This window comes from Myotis yumanensis, unplaced genomic scaffold (assembly GCF_028538775.1).
Source record: "Myotis yumanensis isolate MYYU_CA2020_CCGP unplaced genomic scaffold, mMyoYum1.0.hap1 SCAF_3, whole genome shotgun sequence".
NCBI lineage: Eukaryota > Metazoa > Chordata > Mammalia > Chiroptera > Vespertilionidae > Myotis > Myotis yumanensis.
The window spans coordinates 136787032-136814163 of record NW_027223754.1 but is presented as its reverse complement, the minus strand read 5'-3'; the positions used below and the strand labels follow the sequence as shown (position 1 = coordinate 136814163).

At 36.1% G+C, this 27132-nt stretch overlaps 1 protein-coding gene across 14 annotated transcripts in view; it reads right to left on the bottom strand.

Moving 5' to 3' along the window:
• PPFIA2 (PTPRF interacting protein alpha 2) overlaps window positions 1–27132 on the bottom strand; it is a 472789-nt gene that overhangs the window by 246058 nt on the left and 199599 nt on the right. The window lies entirely within an intron of this gene.

Here is a 27132-nt window from a genome sequence, read left to right as displayed (position 1 = left end):
CAAACACACTTGTTTTGTTTTATTGGCCCCATATCAGGTTCTATGGGAAGCCTAATCCATTCCTCTTTGATGTTTCTAATAATACAGGAGTGTTCATTCTCATAACATCCTCTTAACGCCAAAGTTCTTGACTCAGTGAATTTTTAAATATAGCCTTTCCCCCTAAATATTCTCAAAACATCATTCACATAAGGCATTTGTATATTTAACAGATAATAAAAGTAATCTCAGAATTAATAATAGTAATGCATAATAACAGCAGAATTAAAACAATAATCTGAATATAAAGCATTCTTATTTTAAATAGTGGCGTTTTTTTTGTTTTGTTTTTGTCACCATTTCTTCACATTACTGTTAATGTTACTGTCCAGCTGAATCACTTTCCTGCTGGGGTCCCACACCCACACATCCCAATTAATTTATTGTATAAAGCAATTTAATTGTCTCTGTCTCTCAAAAAGCAACTCCAGAGCATTTATCTTAATAAAAACAGCCAAGCTCATTAAGATACATTCCAATGCAAAAACAATTTTCTTCCTGAGAAGAGTTTGTGAACTTCTTAGATAAAAAATTTTTGTAGTCTAAATTTTATTTTTAATCTCAAGTAGATAGACTAATTAGCACTAGAAAAAGGAGATACAAACAACAAAATTGTTGTTCTTTCAAAATTCACAGTCTAAGCAGAAAGATACACAAGTGAAAAAAGTTACATGCAATCCACTAACTGTTATAATAGAGCTGTGTGAGGTGTTTAAGCAGCAGGAAAAATCCAGGGCATATAGAGCTCATGGCTAGGGAGAGGATTCACATATAAGGCAACAGCTGATCTGAGCTAAGTCTTCAAGGATGGGTAAGAATTTGCCAGCCACTTAGGAAGCTAAGGCATTTTAGACCAAGGGAGAGCATTTGTACATAGAAGTAATTTATTTGAAAAAACAATAATGAGATATCTTTGACAGGGCATATACAGGATAATGTGATACAATTACACAGGAGGGAGGGTAATAAAGTGATATATTTTGAAAGTTGTTGGAGCAGCTGGGTGAAAAAGGTAAAGAGATTGAGAAGTACAAACTGGTAGTTACAAAATAGTCATGGGGATGTAGAGTACAGCATAGGGAATAGAGTAAATAATATTATAATACTGTGCCAGGTGGGTACGTGAAATATTGAGAGGGCCACTTTGTAAAGTATATGATTGTCTAATAACTATGCTGTACACCTAAAACTAATCTATATATATAAAAGGCTAATATGCAAAGTGTCCCCACAGGAGTTTGACTGGGAGACCGGGAGTTCTAGTGCTCGCTATGATGTGCGCTGACTACCAGGGGGCAGTGTAGAATGAAGGAAGGCCCTGATCAACCCTGGTCGCTGGCCAGGCCTAGGGACCCTACCTGTGCACGAATTTCATGCACTGGGCCTCTAGTGTAAAATAATTGAATGTAAACTGTAATAGAAAATATAAAAAGCAATAGTTTACCTAAGAAGCCATCTTTAACACATAGTCCAGTTTAGACTTCACATGACTCCAATCTCAACTGCTTTCCAACTGCAATGCAATGTCATGAGAGATTCCAAGTGAGAATCATCCAGTCAACTCTCAGATAATAAGAAATAGTAATAAATTATTGTTTAAGCCACCATGTTTTGGAGTTTTTGTTCAGCAACAGTGGATAACTGAATTATAGAATGTGTGAAGTGATAAGAGATGGAGCTGGAACCTGATTAAGTATGGTCTTTATGGCATTTTAAGATCTTGGTTTGGGCAAAATCTTAAATGAGCAGTGGAAAGACAGAAAATTTTTAATTGATTTGAAACATTTTTTTTTGTTATTGACCTGATACAATTTACATGTTAGTTATTGCAACTTAATTTTTAAAAGGCTATCAGGGGACCCAGTAGAATGGTGCTTTAATAACTGAAATAAAATAATGAGCCTGAACTAAAATAGCAGCAGTGAGGAAGGTAGGATATAAGTGGTGTTGAGATATACATAGGAGAAAAAAATGTATCAGTTGAACTGAATCAGTTGGATGGGAGATACAATTTTCAGTACTCAAATAGTAAAAAATGACAGCAACCCAAATTAAATTTTCTTAAGCCAGCATGGGACATATTCCTGGGATAGAAGGGGTACCCTTGGAACTCAAAGATTGGCATGTGTCTGAGTCTTAGGGGCAACTGGAACTAGAAATCTTTCTTTTCTACTCCTTCCTAAACCTTTCATATTTTCTTTCTCTGTACAATGGCTTCTTCACATTTTCTCATCTTAGTGGAGGAAAACATGGCCTCCAAATTAGCTAATGTTTGCATTTAATATTCCAAAATTTAATAGAAAGCCTACTTTCTCTTCCTCAAATACAGAAAAAAAAATGTTTAAGAAATCTGGGCAGATATTTGAGAAAGATTTCACTCCATAGTACACATATTCTCCTAAGTGGGAGTTTTTGTTTTCTGGTGTGGTGAACAGTCTTACAAAAGCAAATGATTATGTTCAAGTGAAAGGCCAATAGATCAAGTAGAAGTTTGTAGTTCTTTTATTTAAAATAGAAATGTTGTCCCAATTGGCTTGGCTCAGTGGATAGAGCATTGGCCTGTGGACTGAAAGGTCCCAGGTTCGATTCAGGTCAAGGGCACATGCCTGGGTTGTGGGCTTGATCCCCAGTGTGGGGCATGCAGGAGGCAGCCAATCAATGATTCTCTCTCATCATTGGTGTTTCCATCTCTTTCTCTCTCTCTCCCTTCCTCCTTGAAATCAATAAAAATATATTTAGAAAATAAAGTAGAAATGTTTTCTGAACCAAGATGCGATACAATTTTTCAGCACAATAACTGAAGATTGTTTAAAATGAATGTCAGTGTTTTTCTTGTTCAATACCATGTAAGTTCATTTCAGACTCAGTGATAGGATTAGGTAGATAGTCTGATAACTAAGGTTCTTCACTCTCTTTTTTTTTTTTAAGGTAGAAGTTTTTTCAAGAATAAAATCATGTGGTATGGTTTGTGAGAAAATCTTAAGGAAGTTTATTGGACTTAGTTTAACAATTCTCAGAGTGCTCCTCTAAATACTTTGAAAACAAAGGGTTTTATGGTCATATAAATTTTGGAAGTGTTATAATCTATGTCTGCCTATTAGGCATTCACTACATAGACTAGAAGATTAAAAACTCTGAAAAAAGTATCTCTATATCTATATCTATACATATATACATAAAGTATTTAATAATGTATTTGACAATTATTTTCAAATAACCTTTCTAATATTCTGTACTACATGTTGTGGGAAATGCATATAAGATAATGGTGATTTAAAAATATATTTCTGTGATTTTAAAATGGAAAGCATTTAAATTGCAATTCCAATTTAAACTATATGATGATTGATATAGTATTTTATAACATAATCTACACTAATAAAAGGGTAATATGCAAATTAACCATCACTCCATGACAAAGATGGTGGCACCCATAGCCACAAAGATGGAGGCAACCAAGTCCACAAAGATGGAGGCACCCATAGCCACAAAGATGGAGGCACCGGCTGGAGCCACGGTGCCAGCCGGAGCGGGCGGCACGCATGGCTTCTTTCGGGTGGGACGCTTGGCTTCCTTCGTCGCCCCAGCGACAAAGGAAGCCAAGCCTCCCACAAGGCCCGGCCAGCCACCAAGGGCCGGCCTCTGGGCGGCAGCCATGGAGCTGGCTGGAGCAGGCAGGAGACAGCTCTGGCCTGGAGTGAAGGCCCAGGTTCTGGGTGCTGGAGGGAAGCTGGTGCCAGCAGCCAAGGGAAGGAAAGCCTATTCTTGCACGAGTCTTCATGCATTGGGCCTCTAGTATTATGTATAAAATCATTATCATGTATATTATTAGCTAAATAAAATCTCATTAAATATGATAGCTATAAATAAGGGATAATGTTGGCATTCACTCTTATCATATTTTTCCAAATGTGTTTATGCCTTATTCATCTGAGATTCTTTGATTTAATAATCTGTAAATTTTAATAGGCATAATTTTCAAATGGTGACAGACATTCATTAGGAGAAAATAAATACTTCTTTAGACATGAGTTTCTGTTATTTAATTTTTTACTGACATTTTGGATGGCAAAGCACAAAACATTTTAATTAATTACATAAAGGACATGAATAAGATTAGAGCATAAGTTAGTAAATCAGTAAATTGATGAAGTTGAGGTATTTTTCAAAACTAAATTTTAATTGCAACTGAGGAGGAGGACATATCCAGAATCCCAAATCATGTATCCAGAACAAAAACCTTAAGGCTCAGAAATATACATACTAGTTACACTTTCTCTGGATGTTTGAGTAGATCCCTTACAAAATATAATAGAACATAGTCAAATTCAGTGGCTCCTGCATCTTGTTGCCCATCAGGATAATTATAATAGTTTTTAGAAATAAATACCCCTGGGGTATAACTTGAAATATACTGAATACAAATGAATGAGAAGCTTTTGGCATGGGACCAAGAAACGTTTATGTTTAAAAACACCCCTGGTGATTCTGAGACCACTACTCTGTGACTCGCCATGACACGTGAGAATCACTGGACTGGGTACTCCTAAATCACCAGCTAACTATTTCGAAATACTCTGATAATGTACATTACATTTTCATACTTTCTCGTTATCATTACTTATTCATCATAATAAAAACTTGCTAATTTGATCAAATACTTGAGGTGCTGCCAGTCCAATAATTATTCATTGATAAGTGTGTGGTAATTATTTTACCAAAATTAACCCAATGCATAAACAAGAGTCCATGGCTACTATAGTGGAGGAACAAACTTTTCTCTAACCTCAATGTTCTTCTGGCTGTTCTAATAATCAAATAGACATGAGACAGATTTAATTCATACATATGTATGGGAACCCTGTGTACATGAGCTAACCAGAAAACCCACATGCACAAGAGGTTCAGAGATCAAAAGTGGGGTTGAGGTATGTAAACCATCCTGAACTAGAGATGAAGTAATATACCTTTGGGCTTCAAAGAGTTATTGCAGGATGAAAGCAAGAGCAGATGCTTACTAAATGGAAGTTTGCTCTGCACTACAGATAGGTCAGAAGAAGTTATCTCTGATAATCTCATTTTGGACAAGGCCCTTAATTCAAGTTCTTCTATCTAGTTAGTTAAACAAGTGGACAGAAGTTTCTTTTGAATCTGAAACTAAAATTGCCTTTAGCTCAAAGTAATCTGCATGCCACTGAGGCATGTCTCCGGGTGACTCATTCTTAACACTCCACACTATCAAATGAATAATGTGTCTTATGCATAATAAAGTGAGATTATTGAGATTCTAACATTTTAAAATGTCTCCTTGATAAACTGTTTTTTTTATTGTCTAAAGTTTTACATATGTCTCTCCCCCCCATGAACCCCCCGTCCCACCTAGCCAAGCCCCTACCGCCCCAGTGTCTGTGTCCATTGGTTATGCTAATATGCATGCATACAAGTCCTTTGGTTGCTCTCCAACCCCACCCCCCACCCCACCTCCCCTGCCATTTGTCTCTGGATCTATTTTTGTTCATCAAATTCTGTTGATCATTATATCCCACATATGAGTGAGATCATGTGTTATTATAAACTGGTTTGGTGATCAGCTAGAGAAAATTTCTTATAATTTTTATGAATGTTAAAGGATACAAAACATTTCATAACTAAATGTAAAATCTGTTGATTGGATTTAGGGGATCCTATCAGCAAAAACTTGTTGCTGAAGGTGAGATTAGGTAGGCAATGGAGTTTCTCATCAAACAGAAATGGGGAAATTTGATCGAGCTTTTTGATACATGCTTTGTCAGATTGTTTTGGTTCAATCTATCTGCCCATTACATTAAGTTATGCAGCTGGTAAGACATCAAGCAAAAACCTTATCAATGACAATAAACTAATTTAAGAGAGAAATTCCACATATAGCATGAATCCTGAGAATTATCTCTTATTGTGGTCCTTATTACTGAAATTTATGATAAAACTAAAAGAAGCTTAAAATTTAAGGTCTATATCAGGTCAGTAAATCTTGCATTCATTAGTGTTTTTCATTTTTAGCAAAAATGTGGCAGATTGTCTAATTTTTGGATTCACTATAAATATTAACTAGCATCTCTTTATTTAACTACTGAAAAAAACCATATTTATATAAGTGACCTAAATTATCTTGATAGCTCCTACTTTTATTTTTTTTCTCCATGAGATTTTTGATTTGAAAACTTACACACACACACAGTAGTCTTTTTCACAAAATGAAGTTGAAATCATCTAATTAATTCAATATAAGTTCTACCAAGCATTCTTGAAGTCTTGGTTATTCTGATTGATAAAATCCCCATCCCTATTCACATTTAGATTTGAATAATTGGTAATATAAACTCATTTTACCACAAAATTGTAATTACAGAGACTGCTAGAGAATTGAGGTAGTAGATCTGAGATAAAGAAAACAAAATAGAAACAGACTCATGATACTGAGAACAGACTGACAGCTGTTGGGAGTGAAGTAGAATGGTATATTGGTGGCCTGGGTGAAATAGGTGAAGGGATTAAGAAAAAACTAAACAAAAAAGAACTCACAGACACAACATCAGTCTGGTGACACCAGAGAGAAAAGGGAGATGGGGAGCAGGTAAAGACGGTAAAGGGAGCATAAATTATAAATGGTGATGGAAGGAGACTAGACTTTGAGTGGTGAACACATACTATATATAGATGATGAATTATAGAATTGTACACCTGAAATTTATATAATTTTATTAACCAATATAACTTCAATAAATTCAATGAAAATAAATGTAAAGGCATCTATACTAATAAAAGGGTAATATGCTAATTAGACCGGATAGACCGGACATCTTCAGGACATCCTTCCTGACAAAGCCAAGGGCGTGGCTGGCCTGCAAACCACCCATGGCCCCTCACCCAGGCCACCTCACCTCCAGTGGGGACCCCCACCCTGATTGAAGGCGGGGCCGGCCTGCAAACCCCATGGCCCCTCACCCAGGCCAGCACCCTCCCCCAGCAAGGACCCCCCCACCCCAATCCAGGGCCCCCTTCAGGGCATCCACCCATGCACCAGGCCTCTATCCTATACAATAAAAGGGTAATATGAAAATTGACCCTAACGGCAGAATGGCCAGAACCACCACTGGACCAGTCACTATGAGGCGCACTAACCACCTCTTGGTTCCTTTCCCCGCTGGCAGGCTCCAAACGCCTGATGGCCACCCGTGGTGGGATGGGGCTGGCGAGCAGGTGGGAACAGCCTACCTCTTGGTCCCTTCCATGGCCATCAGGCACCTATCACATGATGGCGAACAGGGAACCAGGGGTGGGTGGTGGCAGGGGGTGGGGCCGGCTGCAGGCAGCTGAGGAAGATGGCCCTGATCGCAGGCCAGGCCTAGGGACCGTACCCACACAGGAATTTCGTGCACCGGGCCTCTAGTGTAATTATATTTACCTATGGGAAGCATTTCTGTCCCTCCCCAAGCTGAAGGGGATCATTCTTACATGCTTTCATAGAACTATGTATCTTTCCTTGATCTATAGCTGTACATTACTTAGAGTGATTACTTGGTTCATATTTGTCTGTCAACTGGACTGAAAGCTCCATGAGTGGAGGGATCAGGTGTGCTTTCATTTATCATGATATTCTCAGATGAGCAGTTTCTTACACAGGATAGATTTGCACAGTTCCCAATCCCCCAAACCCTAAAGAACATTTAAAATCACTTCAGCTAGAGTAACACATCAAACTCACTCTTTTTAGAATTCCTGCACTTTTTATTTCTGCTTAGCAGAGTACAGAAGAATCTTTAAGATTGATCAACCCTTAAGATTTAAATAATTGTTAGAGTTAATGCTTTCTTATTCAAAGATCTTATCATAAAGGCTATAAATTGTTCTGGAAATAAGCATTATTTCAGCGATTTCCACTAGCTATCCTTAAAGTTACTCCTTGCATAGGTGAATAGCTATAGTAATTTCCTTTCTCTATTATTTAAGTTCATTGCTGAAAACACAGTAAGTCTAGGCCATTACTCAGAGTAAGTAATTTCAGATCATAACTGAACCATTTCAAATTAAATAGCATTTAGCTTGCTAAATGGGAAATTTACTTAGAGTATTAATGGTCTGAGAGAATTAATGCTTAAGCTAAATGTGCTTACAAACTCCCTGGCCATATATTATATCTCTATCAGCTGAGACTCAGGAAAGGTTTCTATAGGAAAGCCATGGCCTAATTTATATAAATGTTTATAGGAACAATTTATAAATTCACTAAACCTTAGCCATTGAAATTTGATTAGCATATTATGTTTCTCAATTGCCAAATGAATTATCATAGGAAAAGGGAGCAACAGGGTCCTTGAAGAATGGTGGGTTTCTAGTTACAGGTCATGTGCTTGGGAATCAATGGCCCTGGATGATAACTTTAAAATTATGTCTAATTTCATTAATTAGGTCTATATAATATGGTTGGGTGTACAATATTTTCTTTTACTTCATGAGAGATAAAATGTTTTAATTATATTATTTAAAAATATGTTCAGCCCTGGCCGGTGTGGCTCAGTTGGTTGGAGTATTCTCCCATACACCAAAAGGTTTTTGGGTTTGATCCCTGGTCAGGGCGAGTGCGGGAGGCAATCAATCAATGTTTCTCTCTTACATAGCTGTTTCTTTCTCTCCTTTCCTCTCTCTAATATAAATTTAAATATATGTTCAAATGTTTCATCTGTGCTTTTAAGAATTCTACATAGCTAATAGAAACAAAATATAATGTACATCTTGTTTTTCTATCTTTTTAGCCCAAAGATGGCAAAGAAAATTTCTTTTTCCATTCTTTAAAATCTGAGAGGTAAGAATATGGAATTGTTCCTGATTCAAATTTCATGGCAGCCATTACATAGCTCTTTCTTAATTGAACAATTTGTTATATTAATCATCATAATTCATCATAATCATCATTTAACTATATGTTAAAGCATTAATATGTAGTAATATAATACCACAACATTTTTATTTACTTTGAATAATAAATGGTCTTCGCTGGATTAAAATATATATCTTTAGTTATCTGACACATCTAAATTTATCTAGATTTAAAAATTACCGGTATTATAATAAAAATTGGCAGAAGATGAAGCAAAGCAAAAAAGGAAAAAAAACAACAAAAACATACCTCATAGACAACAGTGTGGTGATTACTAGAGGGAAAGGGAGCTAGGGGGAGGTAGAAGAAAGAGGGTATAAGGGGAGGGTAAATGGTGAAGGAAGGAGACTTGACTTGGGGTGGTGATGTATCATAGAATTGTATACTTGAAACCTTTATAATTTTATTAATCAATGTCACCCCAAAATTTTACGTAAAAAATTGTTGCATATTTTATTGATGCTATCTGACATAACATACAAATAAGCTATTAGGTTTTATGCCACCGCAAGGAAAAACCGTGAGTCCAAACAGAGACCAGATTAAACAGGCTTTATTGGGAGCACACGGGCGGGTTCACCAGCTCGGAGAGGGGAGCTGGAGAAGCCTCGCCAAACTGGAGCAGGGGCAAGTTTTTATGCTGGCAGAAACTGGTGGCAGTGGGGGTTTTCCGGGGTCAGGTGAAACCTGCGGTCTGTCCTGCGGTTTTGGCCATTTCCAGGAGCCATTTGTCCGGCAGGGACTTTCCACTGGGGTGGGGCAGTTTCTGGACGTCAGTGTGGTGAGGTCAGTTTCTCACCAGCCCAAGAGAGGGAGGGGGTCTTTTCGCCCCCAGGGCAGGGTGCCAGCGAATACCAGACATAAGCAATATTTTAATATAAAATCCACACTGTATTCTTGAAATAGTAAGAAGGAATTTTATGTTTCAAAAGTATATATCTTAGATATACATTGTAGAATTTTTAAAAAAGTTGTAGAAACTAACTCACACTTATTCACAAGAAATGTATATATTTTGGCAAACTAAAAAACTTCTTAAATCAGAGCCACAGGATGGCACAATAGGGTTCTCCCTAGGACTGATACCTTTGTAATATCCTGGTTATTATTTAACCAAAAAGGAGTGAAAGAGGAGACCAAAAAAATATAGGCATGCCATTTCTACAGTTTTGCCCCAAAGCTACATATAACATTCTCCAAGTTTGTTCCCCACGGATTGATGGGGGAGGGGACTAGACAAAGGCAGTTTCCACACATGCCCACTAAGGTCTGAGTGACATGAGAAAATGCTTGCCCGTCAATCACACCTGGAAACAGGTAATTGGCCAGGATGGGCGTGGCCACTGGAAGCACATGAAATCTATATAAACTTTAAAACAAAGGAAGTCTAGCTGGTCTTCTCTCTCTTGGCTCCAGGGCACCAGGCCCTCTTGGGACTTCTGCTGTAGGGGCAGCACTCTCCTGCCCCGCCTGGAGAATGACCATGTTAGACTCCATACATGGACTAGTGGACTTCAATCTGAAATGAATGCTGAACCACACCGGCTGCAACATGGCACAGAAACTCTGGATACTGGCCTTGTTTCTGACTTGACTGAACTCCCAGTTGCACCTTTTCCAGGACTGGCCTAAGGGGCAGGGGACTCTGGAATCTGAGAAATGTAACTGCATGCCAATAAAGCCTTCTCCACATTCCATCCTCCCATGCAAGCCTTAGAAAATTCATTTTCTGAAGATATCAAAAGAACCGCACTCCCACTCATGTCTGGGAAGTCTGGCCCATTAATTTCACTGGCATTAGATCTAGGCAGTCTTGTTTGAAAGTTGCCATTCTAATAGGAATAGTAATGTTTAAAAAGTTTTTGACTCATGATCTTGCTATTCCAAATATATCCTATTTATACACAAATCACCATAAAAAGATGAGATTTTACTGGGTTTATCAAATGTAGCTTCTAGGATACACAGATTGTGGCTCATTTCTCAAAGGAGATATTTGATTCACTCCACCTTGTATGTAATAAATATTTTTGTATCATGCCTGATTGTCCTCATGACTAAGTTGAAATATATAGAGAAACATATTCACAGTTTTCCAAATGTTCTCTGCACTTCTCAGCTAGTGGAGCTTGGACCTTAAACAAGTATTTATAAGAAATGGAAGCTTGATCTATAGTTACTACAATGGATATTTCCTTACCCTAATACAAATAGATTTTCATATATAGTTTGATATAAGCTCACTGAGAAAAATTAGGAAATAACATACAGATAAGCAAAATACAAGTAAATCACCAATAATTGCACCACCCAGAAAGAGTATTCCCCCATTTTGGCATGGAATGTAGCATGGCCCTGGCATACAGTGGCAGTGAAGAGAAGCCTAGCCTGTATGATTACAGAGCTGTAGAACAATGCACATCAAAGAGGCCACCAGCATAGTCAATTAAAGTAACAGCAGCTCAAAGGCTTTGTTTATAAAGACCCCTGAGACATCTCTGGAGACTTGTAAGATACTTAAAGGTACAGCCAGCTTTTTGCTAAGTATTTAAAGTTCTGCAATGCCAAGTGTAGTCTAATTAGTGAAAATTGGGTTACTCCAGGTTACTACTACACTTGCCCACTTACACTCTGGTTAGAGTGCACTGGGGAAGCATGCACTGTAATATAGGTTATAAATATACACGTGTTTCTATTTTATGTCAATGGAGTTAGTGCCGTTTCTAGATGAATATGTTGTGTATATAAAAAGCCAAAATATAGGCCTTTCTGCACTAGGCAACACAGGTGACTTATTTTTCTAAATTCTTAAGTTACAATGTAGGGCTATTTGGCTTGCTTAATCTCATTTTTAACTTCATCCAAGAATTAATAGTCATGAAAATTAAAAAAAATATATTGAAGCTTTTGAAAATGATATAGTTTATGTCACAGTTGAAAATATAAAAGATATTTGCCATCACAGAGGAAATGCCATCCTTTGTCTAAAGAAGTCAAGAATTGCTTCAGGATACTCTAACTTGTACAAAACTCGGGTAATAAGAGATAACTACATTTCAAAAGTAAGAGTTAAAGAACTCTGCTCCTCTTTTTTAAAAAAAGGAATGTGGGTATGGTGTGTGTGTACGCACATATTTTAGGTGGTAAGGAAATTAGAGGGCAAGAAAAGATGATACAGGATTAGAATTCCATGGAGTTGTGTGTTATGGGTTCTCCAATGTTTGATTGGAAAATTTATTTTTCTCCAAAAGTTAAATTAGTATTTTCCTGTGGCAACCTAAGAGAATTTTACGTATATATAAATATATGTGAAAAAATTATACCCAAGATGACATTAAACTTTTTTTCTAGGGCAAAGTAATTCCAGAGTTAAGAATGTGAACTATGTGCTACTGTATCAGATAGTTCACAAGAACATCACAAAAATCTTCATATTTAGGTAGGATGTTTTGAATATCTTTAAATTGCAATGTAAATATAATTATTAAATAACTTTACATTTCATTTATCTCTCTTATTCAGTGCCTTCCATGATGCTGATTTCCTTTGCAGTCGTCTGGTTCATGTTTTTCCACAGATTGATGTTGATATACATCTGCTCAAATTATTTAACATCCTATCTCAGTAGACTCATTTAGCCTGAATAAAAAGTTCAAATGCTAATTTATGGACTGACCTATGTGAGCTCCTTCATAAAAAATTAAACACGTGGCATTATTATACTTCACATTAACAGAAGCAGAAGAGCTGTGAACCTTGTTTCCTGTTCTCATCTTTTTAACTGCCATTTATTGGGCTATACCTGAGATCCTGAGGAACACAAGAGACCACTATGCAAGAAGGCAAAATATGGTTAAAGTGGTACAGAAACTAGAGGTAGTGTGGTTAAAGATGTTTGAAGTAGTTTCAAAAATTGGCATTTCTTTATTAAAAAACAAAATGTGTATGTGTCTATGTGTGTGTGTGTGTGTGTGTGTGTGTGAGAGAGAGAGAGAGAGAGAGAAGGGGGAGAGAGAGACAGAGACAGAGAGACAGAAAGACAGAGAGAGATAATCCTTTGGTATTAGATATTGAATTATATGTAAAAAGCAATATGTAATCAATAGGTAATAAGCAGTATTAACTGACATTACCTCACTATTTGAGTGTTCTTATAAAATATTAACAGATAATCATATGTATTCTGAAAAAGATCTAGAAGATTTATCAGAAGTCTTAGTTCATTCCTAAATAAAAACTGGGTTGATTTACTTGAAAGCCTTCTATTTGCCAGTCAGAAAACTGTGCTCTCTCTCATAGAAAACTTCTTCAGATCCTGAATTTATAGTTCTAAATACCAATTTAGCTTAATCATGTAAATGTTTGCTTTAACTATGTTTTGACATCATGAAACCTTATATCATCAAGAGAAAGCATAGGATAGGAGAAAGAAGTCATATTTGCAATCACAAAGACCTAAATTTAAATTTCAGCTCCAGTACAGGTGCCTCAGGTTTTATTAGTATGGGAATGATTTCTTGGTGAACATAGAAGCTTAAATTGAGAAAATTTAACAAAATATTGGGTGATCAGAATAAAGTTAGTACGTTTAATCTACTGAGACTTCCAATCTGGGGAGAATAGGTATCAATAAACCTTTTATGAAAATAAATGCTGCACAAATTATGATAAATGAGCTTTGATTCTGAATGAAAAGCTAATTGCATATATATATATGTGTATATATATACATATATATATATTAGTTATTTTACAGCACTGATTTACTGAATTCAATAATACATTTAAAAGTGTAATAACATGCCAAAATTATTCCTATGATTCATTTAAGGTGAGGATATATTTCTATTGTGACTTACACAGGAAGAAAGACATACACAGACTGTAATATCACATAAGATGGCAAAGAGCAAAATGCATGAGCATAATATGTTGTCTTTATGTCCAACTTTCCTCTTATGATATTGGAACGAATTTAATCTCACTACTTTGAGACATAACATGTCAATTAGGCTACAATACTGGTAATTCCTAAAATAGTTTTGGGTGCCAACTATGTGACAGGCAACTACAATAGAAAAAGCAAACAAATTAGGCACAGTTCATGCTTCAAAAATTTTACAATCTCTCTGACAGAGCAAGTAGAAGTAATACATTAATGAGATAAGTTCTGAGACTGAGATGTGTAGATAGTCATATAGGAGAGGAGTGCCAAGAAAAATGCTTAATTGAATCTATTGTCCAGGGGCTTATTCAGCCACCAACCCACTCCTTGCCCTCCTTTGAGTAGCTAAAGCCAACTTTTCTTTTAGTTCTTGACTTCCTCGAGGAAAGTTTCTTGGAACCTCATCCCTTTATAGATATTGACTAATTTTTTATATTTAAGTATTTCATAAACATGTGCTTTTTATTAGACAAGAGGCTGTAAGACAGCTATATTGTGTCTATCTTATCATACATAGCTTCTCAATAGAAAACACTTGGTGTATTAATGAAGAAAGAGGAGAAATCTGAAGAATTGTGAAAAGTTAAGTAGAGTATTCCTGGTGAAGGTGCAATAAAGTCAGCAAACACAGGAATAAGAAACAGATTGTAAAGTGTAGTGGAACTAAATAAACATAAATTGCAATAAAATAGCAAGAAATGATGCCAAAAACATCCCAGCCTCTAGGGTCTTTTAAACTAACAAAAGGATAGTCTTCTTTTAGCAAAATTAGGAGCCACTGAGGGGTTTTAATCTGACAAGTATGAAAAAAGCAAGTTTCCCTTTGCAAATAGTCACCTCTGGCAACTTCTACAAGATCAATTATATAGGCAGGCTAGGTTTCATGTAGAAATGACCAAAGCGAAAGATGGAAATGATAGCTCTTAATAAAAAAAAAGTCATCCTAAATGCTGCAATACAAAGATAATTACTGTTAATGTTTTGGTGTTGATACCTTATAATTATGAGATATTCATTTTAGCATTCTTAGAATTGCCAAATTATTCAATTTCTAGTTCACACAAACTGGCACAGAAAAGCAGTTAATTTTATATGAAAATGGCATCTTTGGATGACTGACAATTTTACAAATATACTACTAAACTTATAGTATGATTGATGATGCACACAGGAGAGATATGGCTTACTGAAATGCGGTGCAGGAGAAAACTACTAGTGCAGAAACATTGCTGAAGGTACTCCGGGGGCTGCTACCCCTATGTAGACAAGCCTGGCTGGTGTCGTTCAGTGGTTGAGCATTGACCCATGAACCAAAAGGTCACTGGTTCAGTTCCTGATCAGGGCACAAGACTGGGTTGTGGGTTCAATCCCCAGTAAGGGCAGTATAGGAGGCAGCAAATCAATGTGTTTTTTTTTCTCTCATTCATGTTTCTATCTCACTATCCCTTTCCCTTCCTCTCTCTCTCTCTCAAAAAAGAATCACCAATTTAAAAAAATGTAAACTTATATAGACCAAAGGTTTGTCTTCTGTTGAATATTTTTTATCTTCTCTGGAGCACTAAGATAGTTTAATGAATCACTTTGTCTCAATTGTCACACAGAGTTTTAATGAAATTAGTAACAGATGAAAGCCACCAACTTCTGTTTTCTAAGTGAAAGCCATCACCTTCCAAAGCTTCTCCACTTTCTTTTCAAACAATATTTATTATAAAACATCACGAAACACCACCCATTTAGTGCATGGTTTGGTTAACGTAAAGTAAACATTTCTGTCTTAAGATAATTATGTACTTCATCAAAAGAAGATTTTGTGTTTATTGAGCACCTAAAATAAGTCAGTTATTGTACAGATTCTATCTAATTTCATGTTTGCATTAACACTTTTGAGGTCGATATTAGAAGATTACACATGGAGTTCAAGGAAAGGAGACTGCAGTATGAGGAGTAACCAGAGATGACTCAGAGAGGAGGTGAGAAGATGTAGAATTCACATAAGTGGGTGAAGTGAGAGGCAACGAGGAGTTTGATAGTATAGAGAAGTTTTCCACCAAGGTTGGAAAAGGTGCTCTCTATGTTAAGTGTGAAGTCAGCAGTCTGATCAAAATAAAGTTCCATATGGGGATTTTTCAACAATTAAAATTTAATAAATATGGTCACACGTTATAGTTTAAAGAAGAACTTAAATATATATACTCTTCTGATCACATATGTAAATAAAAAGCAATAACTTTGATAAAATAATTATTATGCTAATGATTCAGGAATTATGATTATAATTCAGAATTACAATTCAGGACCTGTTGCATCTTTTATAAATACTAGCTATTATACATCTAGAATGAAGAAGATATAGAAAACATACATGGATTTTAAAAACAGAAATTATCTAATTAAAACCTCTGCTATCAGTATTACTCTTAAGTACAGTGTATTAATTTGGGACAGCTGTTTTGAAAAGCTCTTAAAGAAGAAGGCAACTAAAATCTAGAAAATGTTCTGTGTGAAAGTTAATTTAAAATGTTAATATGCTCCACAGGAATATTCTCTACTTGAACACAGAGAGAAGTTTTAATTCTTTGTTCTGTGAATGTAGACATAATAACCTAAAGTATTTTCAGAAAAAAACAAAAAACAAAGCGTAAGCAATTTTTTCCATTTGTTGAAATGGAAATAACCTATTATTGGTAAGTTAAATCGTCAAAGACTAATTCTGTCTCTAAGCAAAACATGTAGGCTTTTTCAGAGATATAATTCCTTTGTTTTCTCCAATTTTTAAAAAATTTGTATATGAATGTAACCTATATGGCATTATTTGTGGTAGTTATTCCATAATTTAAAAGTTTCTTAATAACATTATATAAATACTGCAACACAAAGATAATTACTGTTAATGATTTGGTCTTGATACCTTATAATTATGAGATATGCATTTTAGCATTATTAGAATTACCAAATTATTAAATTCCCTGGTTCACACAAACTGGCACCGAAAACCAGTTAATTTTATATGAAAATGGCATCTTTGGATGACTGACAATTTTACAAATATATTACCAAACTTGTGGTATGGTTGATGATGCACACAGGAGGAAACCACTAGTGTAGAAACATTGCTGAAGGTACTCAGCCCGGCCTGCACCCTCTCCAATCTGGGACCCCTCGGGGCATGTTCGACTGCCGGTAGTCAGACATCCCTCCCACAATCAGACATCCCTCCCACAATCCAGGACCACTGGCTCCTAATGGCTCACCTGCCTGCTGGCCTGATCACCCCTAACTGCCCTCCCCTACCAGCCTGATCACCCCTAACCACCTCTGCCTCGGCCCCGCCACCCTGGCTTTGTCCGGAAGAAAGGCAGGATGACCAGATGTCCGATAGACCCGGTCTAATTAGTATATTTCCCTTTTTTTTTAGTATAGATTTGACAATTTCATCCACATCAAATATCATCATATTTTATCTTATTTCAATTGGCCTACAAATAGGGAACATCTTTACAGCAATCATAGCAAACAGATAAACAGCTGGAATTAAGTAAGAAGCATAAATCATAATAAAGATAAGTGGTACCTCATAAAAGTCAGGGATAGGAATAGAACTGTGTCTCAGGAATGAAGAAAAGAAAGAATACTTGAATATGAGCAGGCTCACTCTTTTTAACTGTATTCCTCTCTTTTAATCTTCTTGGTCTTTTCTATTTTAGCCCTAAGAAATTTTTTATCAGGGGACCTACCTGTTAAGTCCCTTGATTTAAAAAAAAATGGGACTTCATACTGCTCCCAAATTTTCTGTGTACAAGTACAAAGCATCTTCTTTTTCTATGTCTCCTAAAAATCTGATCCTTAGCACCTACACATTCAGCCATATGAATGCTTCTACCTGAGGTTTTTCATCTGAAACATGATAAGCAGCAACATGGACAAGGCCGATACATCCCAACAAAGTGGAGGCAGTAATATTCAGCATTCAGTGACAGCCTTTTATGTCCAGTGAATTACAGCTAGACTTTTTTTAACTGTAACAAATACTCTGTGTCCACATTTTTTTTCACTAGTGACAGAAAACCAGAATATTATCAAAGATAAAAATCATTTAATAAGTTAATATTGACAGGACTTTTTTAATTCTAAAGTCTTCTTATCTCTTAAGAAAAGAATGGAGCCTGCATGTTTTTCAGACCTAATTTTATAGCAGTTGCCTGTTGCCTAGCATTGCAGAAAGATAAATGTAAGTTATGGGACACAAAGAAAAAATAATGAAAACCCAGTGAAAGAAACATAAACATTGAATGAATCTAAAAGTGATAAATTACTAAGAATAATGTATGCTAACCTAAACCAAGTATTATTCACATAGATGTTTTCTGATCATAAACTCATAACATAAGTAAAAAGTAATTAATCCAGCATGTAAAATAAAAATGATTCAGAGAATGTTATTGCATTGTTTTTATTGCCCATCAAGAATTTGTTTTCCTTATACAGATAGTTTTCCTTATACAGGGAAATACTATTAGGAAAAGCAGTGAAAATTCTTAGAACCAAAGGTGATAGCTGAGGAATATTTCTAGAGTATATAGGCCCTGGCTGGATAGCTCAGTTGGTTAGAGTGTTACCCTGATACATCAAGGTTGCAGGTTCAATTCCTGATCAGGGCACATACAAGAATCACCAAGGAATGCATAAATAAGTGAAACAACAAGTTGATGTGTGTACTTTCTCACTCTCTCTCTAAAAAAGCAATTAAATTTTTTTTTTTTCAAAAAGAATGTGCAGTCATTGAATTTGCATTGACTCTATAATAACTACTTCCTTTGGAGAATTCCAATATGGGAAAATAAATATTACTGTAGGGCAGCGATGGTGAACCTATGTCACCTCTGACACTCGAACTCATTTTTTTGGTTGATTTTTCTTTGTTAAATGGCATTTAAATATATAAAATAAATATAAAAAATATAAGTCTTTGTTTTACTATGGTTGCAAATATCAAAAATTTCTATATGTGACAAGGCACCAGAGTTAAGTTAGGGTTTTTCAAAATGCTGAGACGCCGAGCTCAAAAGGTTCGCCATCACTGCTGTAGGGTATTAGGCATGAAGAGATATTCTTCATTGTATAATGACTTAATTGTAAGTCATTATATTTGGCAATACACAATGAATATTGTCTACACAGAGAGGTTGTAGCTTCCATATTCTGTCTTTCTTATTCAGGAGTGAATTTTTTCATATTGTCCTCTTTTAAAAAATGCATTCATTTTATTTTTAAATGATTTTTTCCAAAGATCTCAGCCATTTATTTATTTCCAAATATACGTTTGCCTCTGCCATTACTTTTGTCTTGTATTTCTCGGCTGTGTCTCTCCACTACTCTCCTGGGCATCTTTCTCCCCCAGTATCTCCCCTAGATCCTTCAGCATGACTTTCAAACATTATATACCACTGACATATTTAAGGATTTACAACACTGCCTTTAATGTATTTACAACCTCTATACTACTGCCTTAGATTTCTCCTTATTACAACTCTGCTTAAGGGGTTTCACTTCACTGCTTCCATTGGTTTTAATTTGTACATTGCAGTCTGGCTTCATTTCTAATGAAATGAATCCAATGGTCCCTTCAGTCTACATCCAATCTCTCTAATATTTGACACAATTTATGACTCCTTTCTTTAAAGCTGTCTCTATTCTTGGCTTCTATAATGACACACTATTCAGTCACTATTCATCAATTTGGTCACTTAACAGATATCAAACTATTATTATGTAGCAGGAATCAATCATTATAAATGCCAAATGCCAAAGTATAAAACTCAGTAAAATAAGATATCTGAACTTTTGAGGGGAAACAAGTACACAAATAATTATTATAAAATGTGATAAATGCTATAATAGAAATATTTATATTATAGTATGACATCATGGAAGAGGGATTATTTAAAAACTTTAATACAAATCACTCTTTCCATTCAAATACATAAAATCGATAAAATTAATCTATATAAATCTCATCCTTTTTTTTTATATTTTATTGATTTCTTACAGAGAGGAAGGGAGAGGGATAGAGAGTTAGAAACATCGATGAGAGAGAAACATCGATCAGCTGCCTCCTGCACATCTCCCACTGGGGATGTGTCCGCAACCCAGGTACATGCCCTTAACCGGAATCGAACCTGGGACCCTTCAGTCCGCAGGCCTATGCTCTATCCACCGAGCCAAACCGGTTTCGGCATAAATCTCATCCTTTATGTAAAAATAAACAAGCACAAATGGCTTCTAAAGAATTCTGTGTGGCCTGGCCATCAGGGTTCAGTGGTTGAGCATCAATCTAGGAACCAGGAGGAGGAGGTTTGATTCGATTCCCCGTCAGGGCACATGCCTGGGTTGCTGGCTCGATCCTTAGTGTGGGGCCTGCAGGACGCAGCCAATCAATGGTTCTCTCTCATAATTAAAGTTTCTATCTCTCTCACTCTCCCTTCCTCTCTGAAATCAACTTAAAAAATTTAAAAAAAGAATACTGTGTGAATGACATAAAAATCACTCATTTGTAAAACAGGCATAAATATGAAAAGTAATTATTTTGAATATTATTAATTTGTATTAACATTGCAAATAGAAAATATTCATCTTCATTGACTATGTATGAAATTAATCGTTATTCAAATGGTACTTCAAAGACAGATTATTTGAAATGAGAAAACTCATAGAACTGTAGACTATTAAAGGTGAAGGGAACTTAGAGATCATCTGGTCCAAACTCATTATTTTACAAAGAAGGAACTAACTCTCTGGAAGACAGAATGCAATGGGGCAACACTGAATTAGAAGCCAGGATGCTCTGTACCAAATGATCTTTCTACAAAAAGGCAAATTGAGCACCATGGTCACTCTATACGGTGAAGCACACACACCCTTTTCTGAACTATTTCTAATAGTCTAAAGAAAAAATATTTTAATAAGTATTACTCCGTAATGTGTTTTCTCACCCCCTCATTTACTCCAATTATAAAATGACAGACCAACTCCTGAATATAGGGTTGAACTCTCTGTAACCCTCAAATGGATATGACTTAACATAACTAATAGGGTGTTGCCCTAAAAAACAAGAATGAGGAAATCATATTCCTAGAAATGTCTTTTATACTATAAAATATTACAATCTGAGCCTCAAAAATGTCATAAAAATGCAACAGACATCCCTTTTATTTGTCATGTAATCATGTCATTTTAGGGTAAATCTACAACTATCTTGAAAAATTAGTTGCTAAAGGCAGACCTGTATCTGAAACCTGCCTCAAATCTCTCACATATAAATGTTTACAGGGAAATCACATTTTCTCTCTGGAGAGTTAACTTTTAAAGTCAGTTCATAAGGCAAAAATCAATTTATTCAAAACTGCTCTAGAGAATCCCTCAGGGAGGCACAGCACTGCCCATCAGCGTGCTATGTCCAACTAAGTACACTCCAGGCAATTTCCTCCCCGAAGTGAGAGCATATCCCTCCTACTGGGGAAGAGTATCAAAAGGATGACCTACCCTGACATAAGGACTTTCCTGTATGAAAAATGCCGTGTGTACTTTCAAATGTATGAGAAGTAGCCTTAAAAACTGGAATTGCATTCAGCGTCATGAGGTGATCACACCATGAAAAGCAACAGGAACAACTTCACAAATTGTTCGGGTTTCCCGTCTCACACTCACTTGGTGGGGATACGCTCACTGCCTGGAGTGTTCTGTAATATTTAAATGGTGTTTGTTTCTCTTTTATTGGTGTTGTAGTATATGCGCAGTTGAATTTACATAAGTTACCTGTGCAAATGAAGTGCCACTCCACTTCAATATATGCTTTCTCATTTATATGACATATCTGTATACACACTTATATGCATAAAATATAGATTTATATAAGTACTCAACTATACACATATACACAGTATAAGAAACGTTTTGATGGTATGAAAGTTTGTCTCAGGAAACTATTGAATTCTGTTAAAATAAAACTCTAACAATTACAACTCAAATATGCAAACTATTGTATAATAAAGAATTTGGTCTTTATCCTGGTTTTAGGAAGGAGCTTCTAAACCCTTGGACTGTCCCCAGTGCTAAAGTGTCTCTATTATTGGGGGGGGGGGGGGGGGTCCTTTAGACCACACCTGAGTCTATGCTAATGAGGTGACTCATGGTAGGTACTCTGAAAGTTTCAGGATAGGGTCTGAGCAAGCCAGAAAGACCAACCATGTGGTTAGAAGGTAGGGGCTTTGAGTCATGTGATATCAGCCTGACCTCTTGACCTCTAAAGAGTGGAGAGGACTAAAGGTGGCGTTCAATCATTTGGCCAATGATCCCGTTAACCATACCGGTATAATAAAACCCCAACAAGAACTTTGGACATCTGAAGCTTGATACATTTCCTGGGTGGTAACACACATCAATGTGCCAGAAGGGTGAGGCATCCTGATAACAGGGAAGCTTTACATTTGAGACCCTCCCAGATCTCACCCTATGTGTCTCTACATTTGTCTTGTCCCGATGTGTATCTATTATAGTGAAACTTAAGTCTAGCCTCTCTATGAGTTCTTTGAAATTTTAGTAAATTATCAAACCTAAGCAGGTAGTGGGGAGCCTCAAATTTATAACCAGTTGTTTAGAAGTTTGGGTGACTAGGGAGCCCCAAAGCTTGCATCTGGTGTGTGCAGCATAGGGTGTCTTGTGGAGGACTCTGCCCTCAGTCTGTGAAAGCTGTGCTAACTCTGGGTAGTCAGTGTCAGCATTGGATTGCAATACCATGTCATAAGTGTGATTAACACTAACTATGTTTGAAGGTACAGAGTGAGTTGTTTGTCTAATCTGGAATTCATCTAATCTGGGTAAAAGATAAAAAATTACCTTAATCCATGTCTGATCATTTAAACAGTTCCTTTAGGTAAATCTTTGATCAAGACATCTATATCTGGTGCCCTGGTTTCTCTCTGAGATGACAGCTCAGAGTGGTGGGGCTTATAGAAACTTCAATAAAAATAAAAGTCAGGGACCTCAAAGGACACAGTCCTTTACCTCCTTAAGTCCCTTATCTGACTGGTAATGGGTCTTATTTTTTATATTCAAAAACTATCTGTGGTTAATGTAACTTGAAATCTCTGTGAAAGCCTTATTGTCAGGCAGCTTATCCTTACCTAACCTCCAGGTTCCACTGAGTTTTCTCAAATGTGTGGTTCACCCCTCTGCCTTTACTGCTGGATCAAAATGTTGTTTTTTTGCAAGCCCAATTACAAGCTCACAGGTCCTCAAATCAGTTGCCTCTAGCATGTCCTCTCAGGAAGATTTACCTGAGAAAGCACAGGTCTGTACATCCTACAGGGGAAACAGGGAGCCTGGGAAACCAAACTCCCTTATGGCCTTGGGTGAGGGAGGCTCACCTCAGAGTACCAAACAGTAACCCATTATGGTCAAGTCTTCATTTTACCTTACATATCTCTACTTATCTAATACTAGAGGCCTGGTGCACGGATTTGTGCACCAGTGGGGTACCTCAGTATGGCCTGTGGAGATCAGGCGGAAACTGACAGTCCAAGGCCGCCTGCTGCTCCTCCTTGCCACTCTCGCTCATCCCGGTCCCGCTGTGCCTGCCGTGGGCTCATGTCCAGTCAGTCTTGATCGGGAGAGGCTCGTGCCCCTGGTGGTCAGTGCACGTCATAGCGACTGGTCAACTGGTTGTTTAGTCATTCGGTCACTTAGGCTTTTATATATATAGATATTTAACCTGCTCAATTCCTGTCCTTGCTTCCTTTCATTAGCCCTCTTGCTGGAGAGAGTCAGGCTTTACCACATTCGCTACATAATTACTCAGTGTCTGAGGTTTGAAGCTACAAATGAAACCATGGTTTAATGGGGAAATTAAAACAAATCAGTTTATTTATTTTTCAAAACATTATCCTTTGTTAAATAAGAATATAGATTTATCATCATTTATTTAAAGTAAAATATGTGTATGTGGCCAAAATAGAAAGCCACTGTTTAGGTAAAACTTTTATTTTTTACTTTTCTTCATAATAATATTTAAATATAATTGCTGAAGACAAAACAAAATTCAAATATTTAATTTGGTCATCAATATGCTTTCATCTTGAATCATGCATTTTTTAATGATATTGTTGAAAATTTACCTACATGATAACATGATTTGTATAAATCATGTCATCTTTCTATGCTTCAGTTTTTAGATTTATTCAGGTCAGAGCCAAATGATAAACAAGCTCAAAATAATTTTATTTAGACCAAAGGAATGCACTGGAGACAATAGAAAAAATTATATTCTTTTATCTTTAACAAACAAAAGATCTGGTAAACAACTAGCATTAGACTTCCAATGATTTGAAAGGACTTAGTAGCAGATTTATTAGCTTTGTTGAAAATATAAAAGATGAAAATGATGCCTTGAGAATTGTATATAACTATTATCTTCCCTAGCAAAAAAAAATTAATGTTCACTTACTATAGAACAATTTGAATGCCAAAATAAATAAATTTTTTAAATTACCTAAAATCTCACATCCCTGACAAAAAAAATCTTTAATATTTACAATATATAAAATCACTTTAAGTCCTACTGTTCAGGGAAAAGATCATCTTTAAAAGTATACTTTTGGAATTTTACAAATGCATTCACTCAAAAACACTTATACTAATAGAATCATACTGTACATGGAACATTATCTTATATTTTTATTTAACATAAAATGACAAACTTAAAATTAGAATAGTGAACAAGTTTAGAACATTTTTTATTGTGAAAATAAGGATAAATTAAATAATAAGATCAATCTTCCACTCACTGTCCTTTAATGAATATAAGAATTGTGCAAAAAAAGTTTTATATATACTATTTTATTTAATATGCAAAATCTATAAATAGGACACTATCGTTATTTCTTTTATATGTTTGAAGAGGGTAAATCAATCACCCAAGGTTAGATAGCTTGTAAGAAGTAGTAAAGGTGTTAAAGTCAAGTCTATCTGAAATACAAACTCCATGTTTAAATTTGGAGTTTAAATTGCATCCCCTAGGAATAGAGATCTCTATATAGTTATCCAAAATTGTTTCACACCTCAGCAAAGCAACTGTTCACCCTTTTTCCTTCTTCTTTGTTTTCAACCTATTACTGCTTCCTATTTGTCAAATATACGATGACTTCCTATATGGTTAAGATCAGGAGCCAAAACTAACCTGTCATAGGACAAGACTGTTTTGACTATATCCAGTAACAATACGATAAGAGATGCTATTTCTTAACTCCTCAACTGCATTAAATATTGGTTTGTATGTTATTCCAAAATGGTAAAGTTTTAGAGGAGAATTTTCTCCTAGGTCCCACTGATTTCTTGCAAAGTCCATATGAAGTTTTGTGTGTTATTTTTCTTCACTTCTTGCCAACTTAAATTTAGAGAAAGACAACTGCTGTTGCCAAATCGTGAAATGTGCTTAGGCAGGGTGATGGGAGTTGGATTATGAGCAATAAGAGATGCTGCTATTTTTGACAAGACAAATATAGTATTCATGACTCATTAAAAATAATTTATTGTGCATTTTTATGCTATCTTGTTTTGTTTTTGAAAATTTATTCATTCTCTAACATTCATGAATAATATAGACACTTTTGTTTAAAAGAAGGAGAGACTTTTGACCCATTCAGTTAAAAAGATTATAATATAAAGCCCTGACCAGTATGGCTCAGTTGGTTGTGGGTCATCCCATGTATCAAAAGGTGGCAGATTTGCTTCCCAGTCAGGACATATGCCAAGGTTGAGAACACCATCCCTTATAGGGGGCCTGCAGGAAGCAGCCTATCAATGTTTCTTCTTCACTCTTACATCAATGTTTCTCTCTCCCTCTCCCTTCCTCAATCCTTAAAAATCCTATATAATAAAAGCCCAGTGACCAAATGGCAGAACGACCAGAACGGCTGGTCGACCAGTCACTATGATGTGCACTGACCACCAGTGGACAGATGCTCAACACAAGAGCTGCCCCCTGGTGGTCAGTGCACTCCCACAGTGGGAGTGCCGCTCAGCTGACCAGGATGAGCAGCGCTCTCAAGGCTGGAGCAGCTGCTCAGAGGGCAGGTCCACAGCGACTTGGCTGACTGGGATGAGCAGCTGCTCCGACAGCGGGCTGATCCCCATAGGCCACGCCCCCCGCCAGTGCACGAATCCTGTGCACCGGGTCTCTAGTTAATAATAAAACAAAGCTTATATAGGATGTCCCAAAAAATGTACACACAATTTGATAGCTAAAAACTAACTTAATTTTCACTCTTTTTCAGTTTTAACTGATGTGAAATAATGGGTGAAGCCAAACTAAGCTTTGAAGAAAGAAAATTTACCCTAAAGTGCCACTAGACGTTTTTTTTTTTAATGGGGATACAAACAAGCTAAAGTTTACAGTACAAAACGGTCAACAGTCAACAAATTGAGGGTACAAAGACTGAAGGAAAGGATTCTCAATGTCTGCGATTTCATTGCTCCACTTTATCAGCAGTGCCTGGATCAGAACAGTCATCACTTTGAAAACAGGCATTGGCAAAAAATAATTCATTTCTGTAGATTCTTTCAAATTTTGAAAATGAACTGTATGTTAGTAAGCACTGACTTTATAATCATTAAGAGCGTGTACACATCTTTTGAGGACACCCTTATATAATAATGTAATTTAAAGACAGAAAGTCATTTATTAATTACACCATAGTAAACTGCAATGCAGATTATAAAAATAAGTCCACAATGCCTAGCAGGAGATATCATTTCATCATAGAAAGATAGTTTTAAAATCACTAAAAATAAGTTTCCCTTATGTTTTTTTATTATTCTAAAATGTTTACTGCTCTACAAATATAGATTCTCAACATATCACATACATAGCCAAGTTTAAGTTGCCTCCTGCAGTAAAAAAATTCTTCTAGAGCATTTATTGTATCCATTACAAAAAAACATTTCTTTGTGTGTTTTTTACATTGAGAATTTATTTTTCCACTAGGCTATGCTGTGCTTACACAAACTACCTATGATACCAGCATTCACAGAACCTAATTAGAGCATGTCTTTATTGAGGATGACTCCAAGATTGAAAATTCTTTGGATAAAAAATATAACATATAAGGTACAAAAATGTTAAATCACTATATTGTACACCTGAAACTAGTATAACCAACATAGGATTGTATACCAACTA